Here is a 22,742-nt window from a genome sequence, read left to right on the forward strand (position 1 = left end):
ATTCCCCTGAAAAGCAGGTTTGCATTTCTGCTAAGCTGATCTTGGCTGACCAGAGCGATGGAAGAGAAGTGGTCATGTGAAGTGGGGGCAGAAAAAAGGGATAAAACCCAACACTACCCAATTTAAGAGACCCTGGATCTGTAAGGCAGGGAAAAATCAAGAAGAGATCTTTACCACCACCTAGGAGATGTTCACATCCAGAGAGTAGCTTCTTTCCTTAAAACAAAAGTGAGAACAGTCTGTACGTGAATCCAAACAGATGTGGAGCATTTGGATTAGAGGTTTTAGTTTGGATCTCTTTTTCATTTGCTCCTTATATTGCTCTTGAAACAACTCAGCTGAATCTGACAGGATGGAATTTGGTCTTGCTAGTGTTGCATTTGATCCTTTCAGCTCACACCTTTCAAACCTTCACAGACATGCCTGCTCTCCCTCCCAAGACACCCTGTATGCAAGGCTTGTATTGAAATACAGTGCCTCTGGAGCATTTGAGCAGAACCTGTTTGCAGAAATGTGTCAGCAGGCAAGATTCACAGTTCTCTCACGTTATCCTGGTAAAGCCTCTTTCTGAACTGTAACACAGATTTCACATGAACCAAAACATAAGAATACAACAGGTTCAACCCCAGCTCTTCCCATCACGAAGCAGGGCAGGGTAGGTGAATTGCCCTTTTAATCCTTTCTGTGCACCCGTCTCTACAGCAATCAAGCATATTTTCTCCTTCTTTTTCAAATTCTCTTCAATTTATATAGAGTTTCTGCTCTTGCAGATCCTTAGCCTCTGTAGTTACTACTTAGCATCTTAAGTTTTATTTCAGTTTCTCTGCTCAAATTTTCAGCACAGTCTAGATCCCTTTGTAGCATTTATTATCTCCATTTATTCTCTGCTACTTTCATTATCATGCAGCTTCCTCTCTCTTAAAGATCATTAAGGAAAATATTCAATGAAATTGGATCAAATAAAATCCCATACAAGCTTCTCAATAATTTAATCAATTTTGATTCATTAAAGCACACATTTTTATTTTTATATTAGACCATGATCTTCATAATAAAGATAATCCAAAGCACTTCTAACTGCAAAAATCCAGAACATACTGCAAGAAATTATTTAAATTCAAATATATTGCATTTATCGCTCATTTATTCACTAAGTTTACAACAGCTTAAAAATCAATGAGATTGCAAGTCTTGTGCATTGTAAATCTAGGTAACTAATTGTTCATAGGTCTATTATTGTCTAAATGTTTCATGAAAGCAATTAAATTCCCATTTTCTGCCAGGTCTGGTTTTATCACCAAACAGAGAGATCTAATTAGCATAAAACAAGATGGATTCAATAATTTAGGAAGGATGTCATAACAAATCTTCATCACCCAGGCTGCTATACCACACCCCTCACTGATGTCTCTGAGCACATCGGTAAGAGGATCTGTTCATTCACATTTAAATCACAAAATGCAAATATGTCAGGATACTCATTGATGTTAATGTGAACTTGCAGCTCTGTAAAGAAGAATCACAGAATAAGCAATTGCAAAAAAAGTTTCTGCACAAGACAGAACACTTGAGCACATGTGCAATAGGGTTATAAAAAAGCAAGTACCTGCTGCAAATGACCAAAAAAAAAGGGAAGAAGAACCAATTAGAAATCTAATGACAAAAAAACTTAATCAACAGCCAAGCAGTGCTACAGAACATATGGCTGAAGTCTTCATTTCAGGCAAAATTGGAAGCATTCAGACACTCTGGCATACTCTGCAAGTGTCCATAACTCAGAGATATTCTCTGTTGCGCTTCGCAAGGGCCACCTAAAGGCCTTCTCAGTCCAACTCTTTTCAGCACCAGAGGTGCCCTTTTTCCCCACTGCCCCACCAAGGTAACAGGTGAATGATGCATTCTTGTGACCTCATCCCAGCTCTGCTGGGGCAGAAGAAGTGGAGGCAGCGGCAGCAGCAGCATGTCCTCGGGGTCTGAAAGTCTGGCTGGGGCAAGAGAGGGGAGGGAACACATTAGGTTTGGAGAGGGAGAGGGTCCTTGGTGTCAGAGAAATAACATTTTACCTGGTAATGAATATGTTCTGCTAATACAATAATACAATCTGTTTATATGCTACATAAAAAATTTCATATCTTTAAAAGAAAAGCTTCTTTGAACAGTTGTGAGACTTGGCCAGACCAAACATTTCTGTCATTCCCCATAGATCTCCATCCTTCCTTCAGGTCCAGACAGGAACTGTACATCAAGAGAGGACAGAAGTTCAAAAGCTAGCAGTGGTCTTGGGAAGTCAGACAGAAATCCAGGACTGAGCAAAATGGACTTTCCACAATACAAGCAACAGGAGGCATCAGGGAGGGATGAGATATGCATTCAGAATGGTTTTTTATCCTGAAGGTACTCTTTCCTGAAAATACATTGGTCCTATACAACAATTACAAGGCTTTAAGGATGTCACATTACTACTATTGTTGCCCGATGAAAAAGAATTGCACATTTGAATTAAGTTTGACCTACTGAGGTAATCATGGGTTGATACACATAAGACTGCAACTCTGGGATGAGCTGAGGGAGGATCACCTGGTTCCACAGCACAAAAGGACAGAGCTGGCTGGAATAGGTGTGTCATGCGCTGACCATCAGATGCAGTACAATGTCATGTATTTGACTCTTGCAGATACTACCGCTTCGGGCCAGAGGTTCACTCAGCTTCCCAATAAACTAAACCAAAGGGACCTTATGATGGCCTAAAGCATCTGTAGTCACTTACCATAGCATTAATTTCAGCAGTCAGCTGTAGAGGAAAAATAGAAGTCACTCCATATAAGTAGAAGCTCTTACCTAGCATTTTCACTACGGCCTGTGCTGTTCAAATCACAGGCAGTGGAAAGTACCATGACGCAGAAAAAGAACCATGAACCATGGGCTGTGCACAAATCACTCTCTGGATCATTGCAGTTACAGAGTCCAGTACAGCAGAGAGCAAAATTAGCTAAACATTATCATCAGTAAATAAAGAGCCAAAATACCAGTACAAGAGCCTTAGCTTGCTACACCTATAAATTGCTGTTCCAGAAAAATACCACAGAGTAAGCATAAAAATAACTGAGCATGGTTTTGCTGAGCTCACTCACTCATATTGCCCTAGCACAGCAAAAAAAAGAAGCAAAATTAAATCTGTTTGCAAATCCTACAACAGACTGCGTAGAAGCATGTCTGTAGCAAGTGATTTGCCTATAACTAGAACCTAGCACAGAAATTCCATCTTCTAAGCTGGATTTAGGTAGCAACACAATTTATGTTCAGGTGCATCATGCAACAGCAGGAAAATGTTTAATTTTTTTTTATTATTATTATTATTTTGAATAAAGGACCAGGTGCTTTTCTGTGACACCACAAACAAGAGGACATAAAACAGAGGAAATGTTTGCCGACTGATTTTTCAGCATCACTCGAGTCCAGTTGAGACAGAGATAACTGGACTGTCCACTTTCCCTCCCTATTTTAGCACATGAAATTCGACAAGAAAAGAGGAAATGGCCTCAGGTTGCACCAGGGTAGGTATAGATTAGTTAGAATTAGATATTAGGAACTGTTTTTTCACAGAAAGGATTGTGAAGCATTGGAACAGACTGCCCAGGCAAGTGGTGGGGTCATCATCTCTGGAGGTGTACAAAAAAATGTGGATATGGTACTTGAGGCCATGGTTTAATAGTGAACATGGTGGTGGTGCTGGGTTGACAGTTGGAACTGATGATCTTAAAGGTGCTTTCTAACGTTAATGATTCTATGATGCTAAACTGTATTGGTGCCCAGATGCAAAAATTAAAACCACTGAGGAAAATATACGTTTTTGTATTTTTCTCATCCATTGCTATGTCCAGCCTAATTTCAGAATTCTGGGGCAGTTGAATTTATTTTGTTTAAAACTACCTTAATCTCTGTAACTTCTCTGGTAATTTTTGCAGGAAGATTCAGAGATCTATTTCTTATTTCTGTGTTTCCTCTTCTATAATAAAACAAGAGGCTTCTTAATGATCATGAAGTGCCTTTCCAAATGTAGTGCAATAAAGACATCTCTCAGCAAAGGAGACACTTCTCCCTTTTCTCTTATCTAAATAGCCTCTCTAACACTTATCTTTATTGAGTATTAGCTGCTCATAGTTGTCTTTCTGTTCATTTCTCTCTCTAAACTCTGGGCAGGTGTGCTCTCTATAGCTTGGTTGCCAATTTCAGTCACTGGGCCCATTGGGCATGTTATGTCAATACAGTGATATTTGCAGTCTGCTCTACCTGTGTGTGTTTTATTGAACAATTTGATACCAATTGCACAAGTTAGACCTCTGTGCCTTATGAATGTTTTATTCTCCGTCACCCACCAATTGACATAACTTTTGGTTTACAGAGTGAATATATACAGACATTTTTGCCATACTATCCAGTGGAATAAAGAGAAGGAATGGTGCACTGGCTAAAACAGTAAGAAAAGTGGCCTTTTGGAGAAGTGAGTTCAATTCTTAGCTCTGTTAAAACCATTCTGTGGCTTTATCTGCCCTGCCCGAGAGCATGTGGTGCAGAGGTCCTTCATTTACCGATCCTTAATCAAGCTAATTCCTAGAGAAACCTTCAGAGCTGGCTCAGAATAATGATTGTACTCCACTTTTGTTGCTGCATCATGCCATGCTGAGTAGCTGAAGGTGCAGCTGAAGTGTCCTGTCACACTTCCTCTGAGTCCCATATTCACACGGGATTCTTCACAAGTAAGGAAACCCATTTTTACTGTGAGGGTGAGCAAGTACTTGCATAAGTTGTCCAGGGAGGTTGTATAGTCTCCATCCTTGAAGACATACAAAAGCCATCTCACATGATCTTGGGTAACTGGCTTTAGATGGACCTGCTTGAGCACTAGATGACCTTTAGAGGTCTGTTCAACCTCAAACATTCTGTGATTCACTGAGGAGCCACTAGATATCCATCTTAAGGTAAAGGCAACTCCTCTCCAGGCTCTAGGGATTTGATGAACTAGATCTCCATCAATTGTAACAGGAGCTTAGATACCCTCCAAACATGCCAACACCTGAACGTATGTGTTTGAATCTGGCGCTGAAATTCAACTCGTGTATCTCAGTAAGACGGTGACAATACACTGTCCCTTTCCAACAGAATTGTTGTTAGAGAAAAATGTTTAGCATTGGAAGAGTTGTATGGATACTACTGCTAAAGGAGTTCAAGACATTTACCTTACAATGACTAATAGCTGAAGTCCCATAATTTCTAACTAATTCTGAACAATGGAGGGGGTCAGGTTGTCAAATACACATATGCAAGGCCAACCAATATATGTAAGTATTGGTGGGAGGTGGAACAGACTGTAATCCTACTTCCATAATGTTAGAAGGGGTGAAGACAAACTGAATCTTATCTAAAACCAGACAAAGTGTGACTAATGTGGACAAGTTATACTTGGGCCCTTAGATAGATGGAATGAAGTCAATGGGAAGCTTAAAAATGCAGCTCAGTGAGCATCAGTGTGCAGCCTGAGCAAGTCTTGTGTCAGCAGTGCTATCTCCTTTTATTTTTTAGATCTTCTCCAAAGATTAATACTGCTCTATTAATTAACTAATATATGAGCAGATGTTAACTTATTCAGAAGTGCCAAACATCTCTTTTGTTTTTCACTTCAGAGTCAGAAGTGTCTAGATTGTTTTGTTCAGAGCATGAGCAGGGTTTGAAAGCTTAGGGGTACAATTGTCACTGGTTTGAACTGCAATTGTGTGGTTAAATCTCCAAACTGGGCTTCAAAAATTGCCCTCAAGGCAGGGCTGTATTTTGCCACTTCTGTGCATATGAAAAAGGCAGCATTCACAGAGTGCTGCAGAATGTGAACATAGCTAATTAACACTGCCTCATTAATCTCATCTAGCCGAGAGGAGAGACTCATTCTTGTCACACTTTCAAGTGATCATAGAATCATAGAATAATTTAGGCTGGAAAAGACCTTTTAGATTATTGAGTCTAACCATAAATCTAACACTGTCGGGTCAACTACTAAACCATGTCCCCAACTGCCACATCTACATGTCTTTTAAATATGTATCATGACTCCACCACTTCCCTGGACAGCCTGTTCCAGGGCTCGATAATCCTGATGTCCAACCTTAACCTCTCCTGGTGCAACTTGAGGCCATTTGCTCTTGTCCTGTCTCTTGTTACCTGGGAGAAGAGACCAACCCCCACCTGGCTACAACTACTTCAGGTGGCTGTAGAGAGCAATAAGGTTCCCTCTGAGCCTTCTTTTCTTCAGATTAAACACCCGCAGCTCCCTCAGCCATTCATCATAAGACTTGTGCTCCAGACCTTTCCCCAGTTCTGTTTCCCTTCTCTGGACATGCTCCAGCACCTCAATACCTTTCTTGTAGTGAGTGGCTCAAAACTGGACATGGAATTCAAAGTGCAGCCTCACCAGTGCTGGGCACAGGGGGACAACCACTGCCCTGGTCCTACTCCCCACACTATTGCTGATACAAGACACTGGCCTTCAGTTCAAGTCATCAAAAAGGGACTAAAGACACAGGGTTTGAAAGGCTGTGACTGATGTAAGCTGAAGCCCCAGAATCAAATGCCAGTTATAGAAAAATGAAAATCTAAACCTTACTGAACATGAAAGGAATGATGAAAGGAAGAAAACTGTGCAGGCATCACACTAACAAGGCTGCATTTTGTAAATTGCTGTCAGTTTGGTCTGAAAGGATTAGGGCTGATTCCTCACTTCAAGGAATGACAGTACCATAGAGCTCCATTTTGTTGGATGATTTCTGAAAAAAGTCTTTTCCTCTAATCAAGCACTGATGTAAACAGCAGTCTCTGACCTACCACTTCTACAGTTTGAATATAAATCTCCACATGCAGATCTGAAATACTGTGTAGAGTTTACCTCATTTCTTGTTCCTTTATAGTGTTCCACACAAAAAAGAAAAAAAAAAAGATATATAAAAGATCAAGCATGCAATAACTTGGCACAAAGTACTCTTTTACAATTCCGTCTTCTCTTGACTTCTATTTATGCTGCTGAGAGAAGAATTGTCAAACATGAGTTTTGATAGGTAACTGCCCAAAGTGTCCTACAAAGTTTTTAACTCTAGTGCAGAGAACCTTTGAAATCAATGCAAATACTGCTGCTCTATTCCGACAGGCTGCATACTTGTACTGGATGCATTCAGGTTGAGACCTGCAATTAAAACCCAGTTTCTTTAAAAAGTACAGCAGTTTTAACATTTTGATATGAGTTATGCCTCTTCCCGAAAGGAGAGATAAAAGCAAGGTTCCAAAGAAAGCCTTCTCTTTCCTAAAAGTGTTGTATCACTCTGTGGTAGTTGCACTGCTCAGACTCCAAAAGCAGTACATGAATTCTACCTAACAAAGTTTTCCCTTTGGAGTTTTGTAAACTGTGCTGTGTGTTTCTGTAAAAACCCAGTTCATAATTCAAGAATTTGCTACATGCCACTGCTATCTACATATCTTTGCAAAATAATTGGGCATCATCCGATGATCCTCACAGCTGCAATAAATAGATATGTGAATGAGGAACATTCCTTGGCCTAAAACCACAATTGAATACACCTGAATATAAGGAATTTCTATTTCCTCAGGCATTAGATGATCTTCTCTTGATTTTTTTACTAGCCAACCAAGGACAGGAAAGATAAGGAAAAAAAAATCAGCTCATGCTGAACCACATGTCACTTCCAGAGACCTAAAAAACTAAGGCTGCATCTGACTCTCTTGACTCACAAACCAGCTGCCAAATTGATTCCCAGAGGCTGGCCCAGGTACAGCACAACAAAAATCAGTAACTAGCAGAGGCCCACCAATTCTCAATCAAGATTTTCCCTAATCTGGCATCAGTCACAGAATATCATTTTTATTATCTCAATTATCAATATGTTCTGGAACTCCTAAAGCTGTGTCCAGAGATTTTCAAGTGTTTTTTATCCTGCTGCAATATTGAGCTGCTGCAATATACAGAAGATGAATGAGTTCTTCCTAATAACATTTTCTCTCTGACCTTTAGCCAGCAAAAGTAAGACCACGCTCAGCATAACTTTGTTTTTCCCAATTTATGTATCTGTAGTGGTTTTCAGAAATGCCACCGAGATATGTGTTTGAAATGCACGGTGCAGTTGTGTTCAGGAAAGCACAGCATGACAGTGTTCAAGATCCCAAGATAGTATCAAAATTTTTTATGAAGCAAACCCCAGACTAATGAAATCTTGAAAGACATCCCCTCTCTCCTAAAACATAGAATATACCCCAGTCTTCCAAAAGGCTAGGGAAGAGAAAAGCGTTTGGTACTCAACACTTTTTTATAATGTCTGGACTAATAAAAGTCAGGTTTTAACCTAAATTTTTGGGATTTACTTTATGATACAGTAGAACCAAAATGTATTAATTACTAATGAAACCCACAAGACAAGTCAGTTCTTGCCCTTAAGCATCAGAAAACTTTTCTTTTTAAAGAAACTTTGGAATTATTACCATATAACTGCTTGCTGCGTACAAAGCTACTGGGAATCTGCTGCTGGAAGCAGAGACCACTGTCAGGAGCATGAGGCATTGAGTTGTGCTGGTTGCTGGTTTATTTCCCAGTAGAATTTAATCTTTAAAGCTCTCTTTTGCCAAACACCTGCACATTCAAATGATTACTTTTATATCATCTTCCCGCATTCCCTCAACAGCCAGAGCTCCCTCAGTCTTGTCCTTCTAAATCTGAATGGAGCTGGAAATATCCCGATTGGGGCACAAAACCCCAGGCAAGCTTTATGAAAGAATAATAACAACACCAACAAAAACTCCTGATGGATGCTTGAAATAAACTGAAACAGTCTGTCCTGATGTCTAATTTTTTATATATGTCATGTTGTTCCTGAGCTTTCAATCCTAGAGAGTTAAATCCAGTTGTGATCAGACAGCATAGGTATTGGACTTAAATGAGCTAAGCTCTCAGAAAGAGTGCTAGCCATATGCCACAGAGACACAGCCTGGTTCCACCTCACTGCCTTTTCTGAAATAGTTCCTCCGGGTCACTTGGACCTTCTTGCTTCAGTGACACCCCAGTCTTTCTGAACTAGCCTTTGCTCATGGTGATCCAGCATTCCTTGCTGGATACCACACAGTGCAGCCAAGCAAACAGTGAGGTATCACAGGTATGTCAGCATCCTGAAATAATCCTCTCCCACCTCTTTTATGATCACTCACAGTAAATTCCCAAAAACCACAGTTCTTGTCCAGGGAATCATACCTCTCTTATCCAAGGCTGTTTATTTGTGCAAAAGATGTCTCTCCAAATGTCTCTGAGTCAATAATAAGAAATACCAACATTTTCGGCAATATCTTACCAAGAAGTCAAAATCATTAGCTCTCCTGCAAACTATACCCTAATTGTTGGCAGTCATCCCTATTAAGTAGTGCCAGGAAATGTTCCCAACCACTGGAACTGAATCACCTGGACTGTTAATTCGTTACCATGGTTGTTGACACAGTTTTGCTCCAGGACGTCTAGAAGCCTCTCAAATATTCCCTGGTACAGTCTATGAAGTACAGTCAACAACTGGTCACTCTGTGCTGGAGGGGTGAGAATTTAATGCCATGGACATGGACCACCTCCTGTTAGGACAGTCCCAGGCATGTTTGATTTCCTAACACAGACATAACTCCAGGGTCTCCTACAGAAAAATAGATGAGATTCAAAAGTAAACATAATAGAAACCATCAGGGTAAAACAAAAAAAAGAGTGAAAATTTTGGTGATGAGTGCCTCACCAGAAATACCATCCCTTTTCCATCTATAAAGTCAGTTACCTTAGATCCCTCAGCATCAGACAGAGGGAAGCAAGTTCACCACCAGGATGCAAAGTATTTTACATTGAAAATAAATCCCTTGAACTTCATCCAGAACCAAACTGAAAGCCAGGAAGATTCAAGAGCATAAATGTTATCAAGGCCCCTTAGGAAAGCACAGCTGAGTTGGGAAGCAACTGCTTCCTTCCCCAGGCAGAGCACATTGCAAGGGCTGAAACTTATAGGGCGCAGCCAGAATCACTGCAGCATTGCTTGCAACTAAAAAAAAAAGTCACAGTTTTGTAGATAAAGACAAGTTAGAAAAATGGATGGGGCCTATTCAATTCTACATCAAGAAGAGCCAAGGGCTCATTTTGCCTCCCATCCAGTGATTTTCGCTTCAGTAGAGAAACCGACTCTCAGTTGCTCCCTCTCTTATATAATTTGTTTTTTATTTTTGTCCACAAGACATTTTAATTTCACCTAATTCAGGCTGAGTATCAACCTGATCACTCTTTCCCCACAGGGAAGCCTGGCTTGTGGCTCCACCTGTTCCTCAAGGAAGTGAGGGGGCATGTCTGCACCCAGCTTGGTGGACAGAGCTTATGTTGGACAGTTGCTGCAGTGATAGACAGTGATCACTGGAGAGGTGTGAAAATCACCCGTGTCAGGCTGGGTTCCCAAACACAGCTGTTAGTGGGCCCTCAGCATTGTGCTGCCTTTGTCGGAGGATTTAGCTAGCCAGCAGTTCTGCATCATGCAGCAAACTCTGTAGCCATGACCTCCTCATCACGCTGAAGCATACACTATGAATCATAACCCAGCTCACCTCACTACCTTAAGACGCAAAATCAAAGCCTTTTTCTGCAGTGTTCATGATGTCACTATGGAACTCCCTGCCGCAGAACATTGAGAAGGCTGAAGGGTTGAGCAAGTTTGAGAAGTGCTTAGATAAATTCCAGGAAGATCAGTCATTCATGGCCATTAAACACAGCAGTATGGACAGGACCTCTTACCCATAAATGCCCTAAACTGATGAGTGCTGGGATAATAGGCATTACTTGAGGGCAGTGATCACTCTTACCTTCTTCACCCAAGCATGCACTGCTTGGTGGAGACAGTGTTCTGGGCAAGATGGACTTTGTCCTGAGGCAGCATGGCCATTGCTTTGTTAACCTGTGGGAAGTGCCACTGAGAACACCAAAAGGGCCTGGTACAAAGAAGGACTGAGATAACCCACAGGGAGCACTAAGGATAGCAGAACATCATCCAAACATTTTTGCATGAGTTGTTTAAAAAAGAAAGCAACCTTTTCTCTCCTTGACCATTTGAAAGGCATCCAGATGCCAGGTCCCTTGTTAAGCAACAGCAAAAGCAGTCAATAGGTGTAGACAAGAAGCAGTTTAGATGCGGTCTTCCTTTTATTGGAGCTAAGAGAATGTTCCCGCTCACAAGATGAAATTTGCTGTGTGTTGAAACACTGCGAGCACTACTACAAACTCAGTCTACTTTCTTTGCTCCAAAGTGTAATTAACTGGGCTGTGGAATGGTACAGGACTGTACAGGCCTTAAGTTTTCTCAGTGAGATCAAACAGGTAGAAGGTGCTTCACAAATGAAATGCCCTTTGATTCCACCCTCCTGACTCTTAACCCTCTGCAAGCACAGTCTGCTCAACAGCCTACTCTGTTTACTTGCTTGTGTCTTCCCCATGGGACACTCCAGACATCAGCAGCCTTGTGCATGCAAGAAGGTCCTTTTGCACCCAGGTTACATGTGCAGTAGGAGAAGGGGCACATGAGCACTGGTTGCCAGAGAACATGGAGGTCTCACAGTTTTGTAATCATACAGCTGATTACAACAGAACAAAAAGTGGAGAAATGAAGAACAGTGCCTTGTCGCAGAAGTAAGTTTGATACAGACTGATGTTCACTGAACAGTTAAAGACGATTACTCATCTAATTCTAGAACATAATACTTTATGATACATAATTCTGCCAATTACAGCAGGGAATGTAAAAAAAGTCTGAAAGAAGGAATCCAGAATATCTTAGCTACAGTGGGGAATTATCATTTTTACAGAATGGGCTCAGTTACTGTATGTTAACACTTCAGGCCTTGATTTGATTTGCTAGAATTACATGTGCTTAACCTCCTGTAATATCCAAACTATTTCATTGACTTCTTACTAACAAAGCATGCCAAATTCATTTCAGTAGGGAAATTAAAAGATGACAAACCATGTCTGCATCCAACCTGGACAATCAATTGCCTTCACCTAATCTCCTATCTCCAGAACATTTTCTTGTGCCCTTTTAACGTAAAAGGTGTAAAATAAAATATTATTCAGAATAAAAATACACGACCAATACTTTCTAGTTAACTACACTTGCTTAACCTGCTGGAGAACTGTGAGAGACGTCTAGACCCCATATCCACTGTAGTCAATTTACAACCTTTCATTGACTTCAGGTAGGCTTCGGGCATGAGGTAATGTTCCTGTCTTAGAAAATGTGGATGCTCTGGAGAGAACTGCTACAGAACAAGTCTTGAAAAGAGAATCATGCAGGGCTCTATGAGCTTCGAATTTTGAAGTGTTTTCTCTTACGTATAAATATTTTTGAAGTGAATTTATCAGAATAAAAAAGCAGAATATCTGAAAGTTTTTGGCACCTTAAAGTCCTAGCTGCTCACAAACCAAACCAAACAAACCAACTAACCAAACAAACAAACAAATGAAAAAAGAAAATTAAAAAAACCAGTCATCATTGTTCCATCATTAACTTGAAAGAAGCAGACAGTTCCTTTTCACCCATGGTACCATCAGCAGTTAAAAAAACACTGAGGATGCCTTGCTACATTAATAACCAGAGCAGGAATTCTGAAAATAGTCTCAGAAAGAAGCTAAAGGTGGCAGACAGGCCTTCTTTATAGTTTGAGAAAATAGGGAATGATAGGGGATAGGAGGTGGGAACAGGAAAGTTCCCCTTCATAGGAGTTGACCATCAGCCACAAGTCCATCCAAATATAACCTGTGGAGAATCCTTGAGGTCTGAGGTATGAACAAATTCTTTTAAAAAATGCAATAAGATGTGAAAGAAATTTCTCTTTTTTTAGGTAACTTCTACTGGATCCCTAACCAAAGGAAAATAGGGACAGCTGGAGGGTAATAGCAACCCTCTAAAAGGCAAGAGAGAAAGAACATCTGCTAGCAGGGACTTGAGTGAAAAAGGACCTGTCTGTGAATAGACATAAAATATTAATATTCCCATATCCAAGTCCCTCTAGACAATGGAAGAAACAAAGAGCAAACCTAGAACAAACAAGACTTTTGCAACAGATCTCTCTTCTGTGAAATTTAAACCCATATTTCACAACATGTCATGATTCACAGGATGCTGCTTTGCTGTTGCACTTCCCAAGAGAAAGCATAACACACAGCCCTGGAGACTGTGACAGTACCAGTCCCTGAGGACAAAGGACTAGATTTTAATGCACTGATTTTCTGTTGGATGCTTGCTAACTTGTTTTTGTTGCCCTGTGTAATTTTATTTTTGTCTATAATACATGTATGTATTACAATTAAGTGTCCAGCTCAGCAGAGACCTCAGCAAGCCACTGAACACACAAAAAGGTTGATGGACCCTCGACACTTTGCTGACACATGCTTTGCGTGCATGCCACGTTTTCTCTCCTTCCCTTGGAGAGGAAAATAACTGTCACTTTAAAGCAATTTTAACACACAGATATACTAGAGGAATAGAATTCCCGGTGACAGAAGTCTGCCACTGGCATCATACTGTATAAAGCTTTTTCAAACCACACCAAGCTCCATTTTGGAAGAAAGTGTTGTACATTGGTAGGAAGGCTCTTCCAGGACTTGACTGCTGTAATGATGGGGAGACACCTTTCTTTTTCTAGCTTGATTTTGGTCCTGGTCCAGTTATATACCTTCAGTTCTCATATAATTTTGTCTCTTTTCAGAAAATCCCTATTATTCACCTTAGCATTTTCATAGACAGCAGTTGTATCGCCTCCAGCCTCCATTTAGCTAAGCTAAACAAGAGAAGCTCCTTTAGTTTTTCCTGATGTTCTTCCCTCTCATTACCCACGGTAATCCTTCTGATGACTTTTTCAAGTCCAAAGGAAGAGCCACACAAGTAGTCCCAGACACATTCAGAAAAAGCCCTTGCAATAAATCTCACCATTTCTCCAGTGGAAATAGGGGGATATTCCCTTTTACATACCTGCAGTGCTGCTAGCATCACACTTAGACCAGTCAATACACCAAGGAATTTTCTCTGGAAAATAAGCCCAGTCCTCAGCTCACAGAACAGCTGGCTCAGGTGGCTGCTTTTTCCTGCAGTGCCGCCTCTTGAAGGGACTCAAGCAGGACATAGAGCAAAACCATTCTGCAACGGGAATTAATCCTATATAGTAAGCTAAACTTGATGGCTAATGTACTCAGGTGCTGGATATCAGGCCTGTGTTATCTACCTGCAGCAAAATCCACATTGCAAATTTTTCTGAGTCTCCTTTCACCCCAAGGTTCGATGCGCACTCAGACCTGCCGACATCTTGCATCCTCTCCCAGCATGAGCTAATGAGCAATTTCAGAGATACTGACTAAATTTGCAGCCATACAAGCAAAGATTTACATCACGCATGCTAGCTAAGCTGGAAAATTTGCAGTGCAACGCTTCTGACAGTAGAGAACAAAGCTATGATAAAGCATCAATGTCTGGGTAGGCCTGCAAATACAACTAGAAGACATCAGCATCACAGCTGATATGAGTGACTGCACATTCACAGCCACTCCTCAGCACTTGCCTACAAGCTGGCAAAAGCTTTATAACACTGCACGTGTACTTCCTTTTTGCAGTGTGACAGAGAACATCGTGTAACTTGCTGGCAGAAGCTTGAGTCATCAAAAACAGGGAAGACTGAAGCTCGGCTGCAGTGGAAATCCAGTGTTCCCGGGGCAGGAGCACCACCACACTCTGGTAGGCCCAACAGGGCAAATGAACTGGAAGGGAGATGAGGCTCAGTGTCAGACATCCTGCCAAACTCCCTGTGCTGCCTGCTAGGAGCTTTTGCATATGTGCTGAAATATACAGTTGAAGATCTTGCAGATGTGCAAGGCTCTTCCCAGGCTATTTGAGAGGAGACAAATGCCACTGTTGCTGTTCCTGCATTTGGCCAAGGGATGAATCTACACACATCAAAAGACCAAGGAAGAAATGCCTCGTGTGGCCCAAGCATACTCAGCTGACAAACCTGTCATCAAGAGCCTAGGAAAATGCCTAGGACTGAGCTGTGCCCTCATGAGGGTGAATGAACGGCTCCCAACAGGGACAGTGAGCCTGTCTCAGCAGCTCTCCAGCAGCTTTGCTTCACAGGGCTTGCAGCAATGCCAAGGCTGTCTCAGGTGACAGAGAATATTTCATCAGCAGGTACCCAAAAGGCTGTACAATAGACAACCCTGACATGTAAGATACTTTTGTTCTAAAATGAGAAGTGCACAAGCAGCAATACAGGAGCCAAAGCCACATGATCAAATCAACCAGGAGCAACAGTACTCTTCAAACTTGTCGCTGAGAACTGTGAAGCAAGGGGTATGAACAACACATCCTCTACCATGAAGAGGAAGCCCTCAATGCTGCAGACTCCCTGGGCATTGATCAGTACTCAAGCACCTTGGACTGGAGCTATTTATTTACATATTTATTTTACAGCTTTACAAAATTGTTCTACAGGGTTTCTCTTTGCCTATTCTTTTCCCACAGATGTTTCAATATAAATTATAGTAATTATCTATTGTGAAGAAAGTAATTGGAATTAATAATTAAGTATAATTGTTACCAATTTCATAGGATTTCTCTCATGTCCAATTGTCGACATAGCTTGAACGATCTGTACATTGTGGAACTGCAGATGTATCCTCAAAGGACAAGTTATCCAAATGCATTTTGGTCCATTTGACTTGGAGTTTTGGAAGCAAACTGAATTTTCTGGGAGAATGTGAAAGAAGAAGTTCTAGAAAACTCTTTCTAGAGCCAGGCAACAGTACAGAGAAAAAAACCCCAAACTGTAGCTTATCCTCATAACATACTTCTTGCATTCTAATGTGTTAAATGGGACTCCAAAGAAAGATAAGAAAGGCTCAATTTAAGGGAGAACTAAACATTTTATATTTTCAAAGCAATGTCTCCAGGTCTCTGACCCTATTGAGTTCCACTGTAACAGCAACGTTACTATCTGACTGATTTTGCTTAAATCTCTATCATGGCTCAAACAGTTTCACTACAGAAGGTGTTCTTATGCATTTGAGTTCCTTATTCTCTCTTCATCCTCATAATTCTATTTATCATACAGATGTGAGTTGCAGAGATCAACAACTTTACTTATTAGAGCTCATTTTTTCCTCAAGGACACAGAAACTGGAGTAGTCCAAATGGGACCTCTATATTTGAACTTTTTGAATGGAAGGACTCCATCTTCATGGAGATATTGCATCATAATATTTCTTTTCCAATGATTTCTAGCAGCTGTTTAAAAAAAATCTAACAATTTTGCTACCTTTTTTTTTTTGTCTCTGCTGTCTGGAAGGTTGTTAGCAAATGTGATTACTCTGATGTCTAAATGACCCCTTTTGACTTCAACTTTCCAGTTATTTATAGCAAGCACAAACCCAGTTGTTATTGTGTGACCATGGCCTTTTGCAATAAATAGTTCCCCTCTCTCTGTGGTGCTTACATCCCCCTCCCTACACTGCGTATGTTTTTTAGATAGACGTTTCAGCCTATCAAGCGGGATTGGCACTCAAGGTCCCATCTCTTCCCTGTGACCCCTCTCTGCACTCTGAATCTATCTCCTATCAATCACACAAGCAGAGATAACTGAGGTGGGCGTACCCTTCTGGCGATCATCTAGTCCAATCCCCTGCTCAAAGCAAGGTCACCTAGACTAGGTTGCTCAAAGTGATGCCTGGGTTGATTTTGAATATCTCCAAGGATGAAGACTCCATAACCTCTCTGGGCAATCTGTTTCAAGGCCCAGTTACCATCACAGTAAAAAAAGTTTCTATTCACATTTAAATGGAATTTAGTGTTTCAGGAGGGAAAGATCACCTTCCCATACCTACTGGCAACACTTTGCCTGATGTAGCCTGGGATGCTAGTGCTGGGATCAGTATTTCTAGCATTCCTTATGTAATGGCATTGATATTTTCCTACCAACACTGCAGACAGCTAGCCTAGTTGAACAGTCTTTTCATAGACACATAATTTGGGATACTTACAGCCACTCTGATCTACTAGTGCCTGCAGAAGCTCTTCCTCCTCTGTCATTTACAGATGACAAGATCCCAATTTGTAATAAAAGTTTTGTTATTAGTTAGCGAGTACCTGACCTTTCATTTTGTACCATTAAATTTCAGCCCCTTTCAATTACTGCAGTCCTCAAGGTCACCCAGTTCTTTCTGAAGATGGTATGAATATTTTACATTTGCCCAACATATAACCTTTCTCTTTGTAAGTTTCCATTACCTTTTAAAAGTCTCTGTAGTTGGAAAGCCTCTGAAGTATTACATTCCTTATTCATTTTGCTGTTCTTTTTTAAACTCTTGTTATTTGTCCTTTGTCCTTCATCTTATCTGCAGTCGTGCACCATGGCAAAGCCCTCTATCTTCCTCTTATATCAAGAGGAATGCTTGGTGTTGCCCATTAATTTTCTATTCATTAAGCACAAGGTGTATGTACCTTGAAGCAGGAATAACCTGGGTAGATACCACAAGTACTTCCAAACTACCAACTTAGATCAAATCAAACTTTCAATAGGGTCTGTTAAACCCACTTAAGAATCATTCTTGTGCTTATGGTGTACTTCAAGCACAAAACTAGGGCAAGTAGCTGCTCCTATGCCTGAAATGCTAGCCTAGTTATGTCAACGTAAGATGTAGTACTTAAGCTAAATGCTGCGCTAGCCAGAGATCTTAACAAAGCTACAAATGATGACTGAGTTACTTCCTAAGGTCTTACAAATAAATCAGAGCCTAAAAACTCTATATACAGAACTGCAAATGTTGTCTGCGATGGATATATTCTTGCTAATGGAATCACAGCTGAGATTTTTTTACTTCCTTAGGGAACCACTTCAATTGATTTAGATAACAGTATGTAGGAGATGAACAGACCTAGACCAAAAACAAATAAAGCATTTTTAACAAAGTGATGGTTAGATTATTTACCAAATTTCAAGCCAATTCAAAACCTTTAAAAATCTTAATTATTTATAACTTAGATCCTAGCCTTGGGCAATAACATGACTAGACTTTGGATAAAATGATAAACATCATATATGCTCTTTGGGAGTGGGGCCAAATGCAGGGAGAGTTATTAATAACTATATATTTTTAGAAATTGAGAAGAATATGGCGTAGCCTTGTTCTACATAGTTTGCATGTGAGCCTTAAAATATTACGGTACAGTTTTCTATCCTTACAGTTATTTGTAGCTCTGTGGTCAACATGGGGAAGTTGTCTTTCGTGAAGTAGTTGATAGAGGTATATTTTTCTCCAATTTTCCATGGCATCTTTGGGCTTTGTTTGAAAACTTGAAAAGTCTTAAACTTAAAACCAGATTTGAGCATCAAGAACTGAAAACACATTTTTGTTCCAAATAGTTATCAATAACCAGGAAGTTAATCGAGATTTCTAAATTAAAATTAAAAGGCAATAGTCCTGGCAGTCTTTTTTTTTTTTTTGGAGGTGGGAAGCACGAAGGGCCACTGTAAGGTAAACATACACATGTATTCTTCCCAAGAACGCCAAGGCAGTGGAAGAATTAAAAAAAAAGGTTTATTTCAGATGCAATGACTACTTTTTTACAATGCAGTTTGCATCGGACCTTCAGGGGCAAAAAGGGAGTTCCCGCCCCCTCAGGGCCCCCTTTATCCTCTCTGTTTCTCCTCCCCCACATTCTCTGACCCAAGAAGACCTTGTACATGTCTGCAAACATGTTATCTCTCTGCATACCGCAGAGAGAGAGAGCTTGATCATAGTTTTTCCCTGCAACCTTCTCCAAAATGCTGAAGGAAGGAAAAAAAATCTAATCCATTTGAAAAGGCATTTTTCAGTTTTTTCAAGCAGAGAAAGTTCTCGCTTTCCATTACAAACTCTTGTGTGATTGCACCTATCCCTACAGTAACTTTTGCGTACTTCTATGAAACCTGAAGACAGACATACTTACAGAGCATTTAGAAACCTCATAGTCTGTTCATGCTGAAAACAGCAGCTCTGTTCCCCCTCCATAAAAACCCTTCATACTTTGCCTTTTAGGAAACATTTCTGATTTTATGAGTAGCCAAAGAATGAAAGCAGAAAAAAATATAATTATTTTTTTAATTATTTCAGAAGGAATGCCACACAGTCCTTTGTCAGTTAGGCAGCCCATGAGCATTAAACACTCTTAGCAGTTACCAGGTCACCAAGGGGCGGAGGCAAAGGTTTGGCTGACGGTTGTCTCTGCTCAACAGGGACTGGCCACCAGAGACCCTCCATTAATTTTGGTGCTAGTAAAAGCAATTAAATATGCAAGACAGGTTGAAATAAGGAGCAGTTAAAGTTGCTCCTGTGGCAGCATGCTCAGGCAGCAGTATGCAGCTTTCCCAAGGCAGGGAGCTAGGAAGACACCCTGCCTGTCAGTGCAGCCCAGGGCAGTGGAAGGAGGGTGCCACAGGAGACAAAATTAGAGGTGGAGACTGAAGCAAGCATAGGAAACTAAGAAAAAGTAAGAGAAGAAGGGTGCTCAGAGACCCTCATGAACTGAGGGAAGACCTCTTTTGAAAGTCTTTGGAAAGGCCACATTTGGGGAAAAAAATTTCAAAAACAAACAAACCAAACCAAACCAAACCAATAACCAAAACTAATGAATTTGAAATTATCTGGCCACCTTTGTCGACACTCACACCTGCATTGCCCCAGCACATTGCAGATAGTCCCATTCTCAGCGAATGGGAGGTATGGGAGATTGGTTGCTGCCACTAAAGGGAAAAATGGGGTCTAGCATTTACCTTGACATGTCATGAGAAGATACCAGAACACCTCAACATCACAAGCATCAAGTAGGAGTTGGTCTCATAACTGATTAAAAGCTGATTTGTTGCCTGCCTTTACAATAAATATTTGCACTTCCAACATATCAAACTCCCTGAAGATGCGCACGTTTCCCTGTAATCAGGTACAAAGAATAGCTCTTCCATACTTGTAGGAAAAAACCCTCTAAATTCCCAACTAAGTTTTGTGTTGAAACAAAAGCAATTTTGCATTTACTGATTGAGAAATTAAGAAACAGAAAGACTGCTACCTGCTGGTAATGATCTCAATGCAGGAATCCCTCTACCATGCCTGAACACTCCCACAAAGCCATGCAGACCCTTGCTTGGATCCTCCTGCTCTGTAAAGCAAAGAGCCAGGCTCTCATCTCTTGGGCCAAGCATCGCTCTAGCATCATTTTGTCCCTTTTTTTTTTCTGGTGCATTCAGCTCGATCACCACCAGAAGGCGTCTTCATTTTCCAGTGGAAACATGCCATCACACAGAGCTTACTGGTTGTAAATGTGGAGGAAGGAGAAAAGCCCAAATATCATATACCCTCTCATTTTATGCTTGTACCTGAAGACCCATGACTCCCCTTATTACTCACCTGGGGTGATCCCTATATACAGCCATATGGTCCCCAGGGGGATCCACTCTGTTGATGCTGGTAACACAACCCCTGCCCACTCCCTTCTAACTCACCACCACAAACCGTGATGAGGGAGGAAGCCTGTGAGCTTCCAAACACTAAAGCACCATGCAAAATCTGCTAATTTCACCAACAGCCACAGTCATTTACTTAATAATTCCCTAAATGCATGAGGTGAGCAAAAGCACCATACATCAGCTCCAGCTGTCAGCTGCCTGCGCTTGTTGTCCCCAGTGAGCTGACAGGGCTCCCTGTGCTCCTTCTTTACTTGTATCTTCAGACTCTTGCATAGGGTCACTCTCAGACCTCACATTAGGGAACCATCAGTCACTTGAAAAGCAGCAAGACTCTGACATTCATGTAGAGATTAGGCAGTTTCAGTGAGCCAGCAACAGACGCAACCACCTGTGCTCAAACTATTTAGAGCTGAGAAAGACCTGCCTGTCGGTCTCTCTGCTGGGTGGCAGCTGCCACTGCCAACTTCTCCCTCACACACGGTGCCCTTTTACGTAGATGTAATGACCCAGTGTTTTTCACCTTTATAAGTAGGTTGATCATTCTATATTTAAAGGAGGGAAATATCTTTTATTTTATACCTTTGAGCTTTTAGGTGTTTTTCTTTTCTACAACAGGAATCAGTAAGGGTTGAGGACAACCAGAAGCTTGCCAGAGGTGCACTGCCCTAGGCACTATTGCACCCCATGGGAGGGAAGGGCATTAGACCTCACTGCCCAGTTCAGCTACAGGAAAGACATGTCCAGGAAGAGGCAGAGAATCAGGAGTGCAGGGAGAACAGTCAGGTACTGCAACAGGGAAATCACATTGCTTCTTTTATGCTCTCTGCAGCTGCCAGAAATAACATCTCTGCAGCTTACCAGCTTCTGCCTGTAATGGATAAACAAAGTTTCCATGGGACTCTGCCAGGTCTTTTCCCAGGTGATGCTCTACCCTTTTCCCTCTCCAGACTCTGGAAAAAGTAGATGCAGGCAGCCCTGAGCACCATGGTGTGTTTCATGTAGGAGAGGAAAGGATGCAGAGCTGTGGCTCATTTCAGGGACCTGCCTGAATACACCTGTTAGAAAATGAGGGCTCATTCATCTCATTCTTCTCATGGTGGAAGGGCTGCATTGGAGGGAGGTGTGTGGATTGAGGGGATTTTTGAGGTCAGTGCTTGCAGAGCTGAGAAGACAGCAGTCCTCAAGAAATCACAGAATCACAGAAACACAGAATATAATGAGTTGGAGGGGACCATCGAGTCCAACTCCCAGACCTGCACAGGACCATCTCCAAGAGTCACACCATGTGCCCAGGAGTATTGTCCAAATGCTTCTTGAACTCTGTCAGGTTTGGTGCTGTGACCACTTTCCTGGGGATCCTGTTACAGTGCCCAACCACCCTCTGGGTGAAGAACCTTTTCCTAATATCTAACCTAAATCTCTCCTGACAAAACTTCATGTTATTCCCTCAGGTTCTGTCACTGATCACCACAGAGAAGAGATCAGTGCCTGTCCCTCCATTTCCCCTTGTGAGGAAGTTGTAGACCATGATGAGGTCTTTCCTCAGTCTCCTCCAGGCTGAACAGATAAAATTACCTCAGCCACTCCTCATATGGCTTCACCATCTTTGTTGCCCTCCTTTGGACACTTTTCAGTAGCTTAATCTTTCTTATATTGCGACATCCAAAACTGCACACAATATTCGAGGTGAGGCAGTGCAGAGCAGAGCAAGACAATCCCTTCCCTCAACGGGCTGGCGATGCTGTGCCTGATGCCCCCAGGATACAGTTGGCCCTCCTGGCTGCCAGGGCACTGCTCACTCATATTCAACTTGCCATTGACCAGGACCCCCAGGTCCTTTTCCATGCCAGTGCTTTCCAGCATCTCATTGTTCAGTCTGTGTGAACATCCAGGGTTGCCCATCCCAGGTGCAGAATCCGACACTTTCCCTTGTTGAACTTCCTATGGCTGGTGATTGCCCAGTTCTCTAATTTGTCAAGGCCTCTCTGCAGGGCCTCCCTTGCCTTCAAGGGAGTTAACAGCTCCTCCCAGTTTTGTGTCATCTGCATACTTCATGTCCCTTCCAGTCCTGCGTCCAAATCATTTATGAAGATGTTGAAGAGCACAGGTCTTAAGATGGAGCCCTGTAGAACTTCACTAATGACAGGTTC

This window comes from Manacus candei, unplaced genomic scaffold (genome assembly GCF_025592945.1).
Source record: "Manacus candei isolate 608988 ecotype Guabito, Panama unplaced genomic scaffold, ASM2559294v1 h1tg000014l, whole genome shotgun sequence".
Taxonomy (NCBI): Eukaryota; Metazoa; Chordata; class Aves; order Passeriformes; family Pipridae; genus Manacus; species Manacus candei.